The sequence below is a fragment of the Anser cygnoides genome, chromosome 1 (assembly GCF_040182565.1).
Source record: "Anser cygnoides isolate HZ-2024a breed goose chromosome 1, Taihu_goose_T2T_genome, whole genome shotgun sequence".
Lineage (NCBI taxonomy): Eukaryota > Metazoa > Chordata > Aves > Anseriformes > Anatidae > Anser > Anser cygnoides.
The window spans coordinates 209,155,031-209,161,701 of NC_089873.1; the positions used below are offsets into that span (position 1 = coordinate 209,155,031).

At 49.7% G+C, this 6,671-nt stretch overlaps 1 pseudogene; it reads left to right on the forward strand.

The window, feature by feature from the left end:
- The first annotated feature begins 759 nt into the window (after positions 1-759).
- Positions 760-6,378, forward strand: LOC136789992 (serine/threonine-protein kinase PAK 1-like; annotated as a pseudogene).
- The last annotated feature ends 293 nt before the right edge of the window (positions 6,379-6,671 follow it).

Below are 6,671 nucleotides of genomic sequence, written 5' to 3' on the forward strand. Positions count from 1 at the left end.
ATCTTCCAGGCCTCTCCCAACGCAGCCGCCTTTGGCCTCGCACGGGCCACTCCATCACAGAGCCTTGCTGAGGTCACAGTGGCCACCGCTGTCACGCCTTTGCCCCGGGCCCTATAAAAGAGGCCCCCTGCCGCTGGCCCGCCACTTGCTCAGCGACTCGGTCCTCTGAGAGCCAGCGTAAGCGGCAGGAGGAAGGCCAGAGAAAGGAGCAAGGCGAGCGGCAGCCCTCCTCGGTGTGAGGACCGCGAAGCGATCTGAGGAAGCACCGAGAAGATGGCAGCTAATGGGAGAAAGATGTCTCATGGGCAGAGGGACAGCACCTGCGGCACAAAAGACATCAGTGCCTGGGGGAAGTCTGCTGCCCGGCCCAGAGACGATTATTGGAGATATCACTGGCACCGCAGCGATGCGGGGAACAGGCCGGCCCCTCAGACATCCAGCAGCAGGGGGCCTGGGCCTAACCAGAGGTGCAGTGGTGGTGTGGAGCGAAGACGGGAGCGTGATGCGGAGAGCCGTGGGGAGCAGAGGCGTGCCCATCGGCCAGATCGCAGCGAGGGACCCAGCCGTGGCCGTAAAAGAGATGGCGGCGTGAAACCCACGAATGAATATCAAGTGGAGAGTGGCATGGGACCAGGCAATGGAACTGGGCGACCCCCTCGTTCGGCACCCTGGCCGGAGAACACAGCTGATGGGAGGCATCCCGTGTGGGCAGTCCCAGGCAAGGACTGGCTTGTCCTCCTGCCTGACACCGTGGAGCCCATGGAGGTGGATCCACAAGAAGAGGCGGAGGAACCCATGGAAGTGGATCCACCTCGGCCACATCAGACCTGGGACTACCCCGGCAGCTCTCTGCTGCGTGCCATGAGAGAACACCGGTAGCTACGCAGCAGGGCCCGGCGAGCTCCCTACTCCTCGTCGCGCAGGCTCCATCCCAGGCATTAGCTTGGAGCCACCAAACACCTGGCAATAAAGAACTCTTGCTGATATTCAGGGCTTGTGTGCGTGTTTCTTTCCCACCCGCCAGCCCTTGTGCGAGAGGTGTCAGCCCCTCTGCACAGAGCCTCGAGGAAGAGCACAAGAGAGGACCCAGCTCCCTTCGGGCTGCTGCGCTGGGCTGACAGGAGGAGTCCCCAGGGGCCACCATGCGCCTTTAACATTTGTGAAAATAAACTGAGGGGTGAAAATAGTAGTGTGGAAGCGATTAGAGGTGGCTAATTTCTTATATTAGGAGTGAGTTTCTATACCTGAGTAATTGGTAACGACAGACACGGAGAAGGCTGAGGTACTCAGCAACTTCTTTGCCTCCGTCTGCACTGGTAGATGGGCTTCCCAAGTCTTTCATTTCCCTGAACCTGTAGGTGGAGGCTGGGGGAGCAAAGTCCCACCCACGGTAAGTGAAGAGCAGGTTCGAGACCACCTGCTGAATGTAAACAGGTCCAGGTCTATGGGACCTGATGACATGAATCCCAGGGTCCTGAGGGAACTGGCTGATGGGGTTGCCAAGCCGCGCTCTCCATCACAGTTGAAAAGTCCTGGCAGTCGGGTGATGTCACTGGTGAGTGGAAAAATGGAAACGTCATGCCCTTACTCTTCAACAATTAAAACAAAGAATTGAACAATGAGTGCTACTCTTCACCAATTAAAACAATTAGGAGACATTTCTTCTCAGAAAGAGCGGTCAGGCATTGGGACGCGTTGCCCAGGGAGGTGGTGGAGTCCCCGTCCCTGGGGGTGTTCAAGGCAAGGTTGGACGTGGTGCTTGGGGACGTGGTTTCGTGGGTGACATTGTTCGTAGGGGGATGGTTGGACCAGGTGATCTTGGAGGGCTTTTCCAACCTTAATTTTCCTATGATTCTATTATTCTGTGATCTTTTGGAAAGTCAAATGCAAATAAGACAGGGCCAAGCAATTTCCACAGGAAGGCTCTTCAGCTTTCTGTCTTCTCAAAGAAAATAATAAGTACCAAATTAGGTCCTTAAATTTATTCTGAACACAGTATTTGCTCTAGAAAGCAAATCGTGTTTGCGAGATGGTACATCTTCTGGGGAAATACTATCTCTGGGACTGAAAATACGACCAGATAATACTGGTGGGTGTGGGTGGAGGGAGGACAGACTGGGCATTGGTTTCTGTTTTCACAGACCCAGGAACAGACTTGAGAGCATGTGTTACACAGTGTATTACAGCTGCCAAATGCTGCACTGCCACGTTTCACAGCATCCATGTACAGCTCTTTACTGATCACCACCCTTCACATCGACAAGTGAGCAGCTCTGTGATGTTGATGGCCTCAGCGAGTCAGATTTAGAAGCTTACTCCTGAACACCTTGTTAACCACAAAACCAGCCCTCCTTTGCATTAGCAATGTAGCAGGCAGTGCAACAGGCTAGCTTGTACCACAGCATTGGCATCAGTACGTGTTGTTTTTGGAGAAACCTGCTGGTTTCTAACTTTTTCTTCCCTCCTTCTTTGCTTTTCCAGCTGACTTTGGCTTCTGTGCCCAGATCACTCCCGAACAGAGCAAGCGCAGCACCATGGTGGGGACCCCGTACTGGATGGCGCCTGAAGTGGTGACATGAAAAGCCTACGGGCCCAAAGTGGACATCTGGTCACTGGGGATAATGGCCATCGAGATGATCGAAGGAGAACCCCCCTACCTCAATGAAAACCCCCTGAGAGTAAGCGAGTGCCTTTTTTTTGCCCTCAGGCCTTCGCTGAGCCTGCTGGTTAACCTGGGCTCTGGAGGAGGCAGGTGAACCTCCGCTGTGGTTTCATCACATGCAGCTACACGTCTCCTTAGATGCTGTAGTGAGAAGATTGTGGTCATTTAAGTTAGAAGCCATGGCTGGTTCTGGGTGGCAGAGGGCACAGGCTCTTCCTGTTGCAGACCTTCAGGTAGGGTCTGAGTTAATGATGTGGTGCATCCATAATTCCCCCCTTTCTGGAGAGGCCGATAGGGGCACCTTCTGGCCCCAGAGCGCCCGGCTTCTTAAATCCTTGTGAGTGGGGAAGAGAGCTGTCCTTGAATTCAAAGAATACCACATTACTCTTTTATAAACAGGGCTTTTTCTTGCTGGTGCATTGTTCCTCTTTGCGTGCTCTCAGTAAAGCTCCAGGTTTAACAAGCCTTTAGTCAGGCTTTGCCCCGCTGGTGTCTTTCCCTTCATATTCTTTAATGAAGGGGGAAATTCTGTCTGTTTGTAGGAATGCGGCTGTTCTTGGTGTAAGCCAGTTTTATGGCTTTTTTTCTAAGCTAAACAGGACGAAGGGATCTAGAACAGTTCTGTTTAACTTGTTTCCACCTCTTTGACTGGAGGTGATTTTGGGAGAGAAGCGCAGCAGTGAAGAAATGCGAAAGGAAAAAGTTGGTGTGGAGTTAAATGAGGATGGCTAAGCAACGGGGTGCTTTGCTCTCATTTAACTTAACTTGTTGCAGTTCCCAGGCTATCAGACCTCTACCTTGAGATGTGATGAGCGATGAGCTCCAAAGGCCTCTGCCAGATGTCTGTTTCCTTTTAAAAGGCATCTAGCGATTTTCTTTTAATAGTAAAATTTTGCAGTGGATGAATTCTGAATTTCCTGATTCTTAGAGAATTCTTCATTCCCAAGCAGCAGCAAAACGACTCCACTTGTTTCTGTAGGGTGTTAAGTGCTGCTTGAGAACCTACTGGCCATCTTTTGTAAAGGACCAACTGCATCTTTAGAGTATTGACTTTTTAGGCCTTGTGCATTTGGGCAAAGTATCGAGAGAAGAAAGCCTCCTGTTTCTTCAGGGGTACCTTCCCATGAGGATATAGTTATTGCAGGAGTCGAGCACTGGCAGAGCTGTGCCAGCCAACTTCCCTCTGTAAACACAGTCTGGACTGCTGGTTTTGTCCTCTTAATCCCTTGAGAGGGCTGCAGGATCCAAACCCAGATTACGAGGGTAAAGCAAGAAAGGATTGGATCCCATCCACATAAAAATAGGGCCGGCAGCTCTTCTCTTTGCTGAAACTTAAGCATTTATTAGTCACCGTGATAAGGGTTTGTTTTGGTTTTGTTTTTCCCCATTGAACTGTGGGGAGGGAGAGGAAAAATGGGTGCCTCTGTAATCTGCAGCTGGAGTCTGACCTTCGTAACCTCCTGTTTCTTTGGTGCTTGCTTTGCTTTAGGCCCTGTATCTCATTGCTACTAACGGGACTCCGGAACTGCAGAATCCAGAAAAGCTTTCACCCATATTCCGAGACTTCCTAAATCGCTGTCTTGAAATGGACGTGGAAAAAAGAGGTTCTGCAAAAGAGCTGCTCCAGGTAAGTGCCGGGGAACGGGACGGAATTAAGCATTCTAGAGTGAGAATAGGCACGTGGAGCAATGTCATTTGGGGTCTTAAATACTGCGTCATCTGAAGTCACAAGCACAGCAGAGATAATTTACCATGAAGAAACGAACAAAAAAAACCAAAACCAACCAACCAAAAAACCCCAAATCCCTAACGAAGCGTTAACAGAGTACTTTCCTTTTTGTGCTGTACTTGCTACTGGCAGCAGCTGTGCAGCGTGTTCTGTAACCAACCTCAAATAATTGCCGTGCCCCGATCCTGCCAGCTGCCGTGCCCCTTAATTCCCGTGGCTTCTTCACGCAGCTCACCCTAACATCTGGCTGTGGTGTTGTGGTCTGGCCGTGCTTGTTCCCATTTGGATAACAGGAGGGCTTCCAGCTATCGAATGCTCTGGTTGTCTCCCTTCTGGGGGAGAGTTCCCAAAGCTTTCTGGAAGGGGCACGTCTTGCACTAACTGCAGCAGTTTGGCATTAACACATTTTGCCAGATACAGCTCTTCCTGCAGAGGTGATGGAACCAAGCTTGTGAGAAATCCTCAGTTATTTCACTGAAAACCTGGTGTCTTTGTCTGGACTCGTGGTGAAAGTGAAGGACGAAGCTGCCAGGCTTTTTACCAACACAGATGAGGAGTGTTCATGTGTTTCCTTTTGTCAGACCTCCCACGGGGGTGGAAAATGTGCTTCATCTCTTTGTAAAATAAATCTGTGATGATGGGGCCCTCAGATGTCGACTGTGAGACAGTTGTCTCTTTTTTGGTGTTCCTTTCTTTCCTTTAGTTTGTCTACTGGGTTCAGCTTTGGGAGTGCTGCTGCCTTTCTGAGACACTAATGAAGCATTAATCACCGGCAGAAAGAATGGCAGTAGATGAAAGCTGACTTTTTCTCCTGGACTTGCCAGCTCCAGAGTATCAGACAGCAGCAGGGTTGTGTTCCTTGGGGCAGGAGAACATTGGGACTGCAGCATTTCTGCCTGCCTTTACCTTTTAGCCTCGGATTTTTCCACCTCTGAAGTGTGTTCAGATTGGGTGGTTGATCCCTTCTGGTGCTCAGAAGTCCTGGGGGACTTAATTATTTTGGGTTTTCTGAACGGCTTGTGGGCTTCATGCCTCCACTCGTCTGATTAGCTGTTTTGTGTCAGTCTCTGTCCCCAACCTAGACTTTCTCTGCGAGGCTGGAGTATTGCAAGCTTTCCACTTAACCCTGAACACAGGGAAAACTTCTTCCTCTGTTCCAGATGTTATGTTTTAAACCTTGCCCCCGAAACAAACACCACATGTGCTGCAAGAAGCACTTTGTGACACCACCTACTGCTTGTTGCATGCTCGATAATCAATATTGTTTAACAGAACAGCGCACCTGGTATAGGAGATGGCCTGACTGGTCCTGTTGTGAATTCCCTGCTGTGCTCCTCAGTCCCAGCTGTTCTGAAAATTTCTAATAGCTTTAGAAGGCCAAGGCAATGTTTTCAGCAGATCTGTGGTGACAGGAAAGGAAGAATGGAGAGATGATTGCTGCAGGAAGCCCTGTGCAATGTTTTGGAACTGCACAGGTTGCTTTTACTTACACCTCCCTTCCACAAAGAATTTCACTGTAGATTTTGCATGAATTTATTTCCTGGGAGAACTTGCTTGGTCTTGAGAGTGTATAAACATTGGAGAAACTAGGATGTGTTGGGTGCAAAGATCTTTATCAGTTCAGGTGAGGCCCAAAAGTCACGGTGAACTTTCTTGCTCATCGTGCCTTTTTTGTTTCGCCTGCTTGGAGGTTGTTGGAGTTCATACAGGTCTAGGTCCTGATATTTTGTGTAAACACCAGGCTTTTGGGACATGTTCTGAGAAATGTAACCTTTTTTTTTCCTTTTTCCTCTTCCTAGCACCAGTTCCTGAAAATTGCAAAGCCTCTTTCTAGTCTCACTCCTCTGATTCTTGCTGCTAAAGAAGCAGCAAAGAACAACCATTAAAGCGGGGGAGCCAGCACAGCCGTCGTGTCAAGCCTTTTAGATGTTCCCTACAGAAACCGAATTACCTGTCCCTGTCCCCTCCCGCTCCTCCTTCACAGGGGTGTTCTCAAAACTTTGATCTGCCTTGAAGGGTAGCAGATGTATCGTTTGCTGAATGTGGGAGGGCACGCAACAGGTACGCTGCTGATCTTGCGTAGTGAACTGTCTTTCCATCCTCCTTGATGGGCACGGTAGGGGAAGGGTATATTTTATGGCTGGGAAGATCTTCTGAGAACATCTGAACCTGACCTACCCGTAGCAAAGCCAGTTTGTTTTCGTATTTCTGTCCTGGTTCCAGTTAGGACAGAGTTAAGTAGCTCATAGTAGCTGGTAGGGTGCTATGTTTTGGATTAGG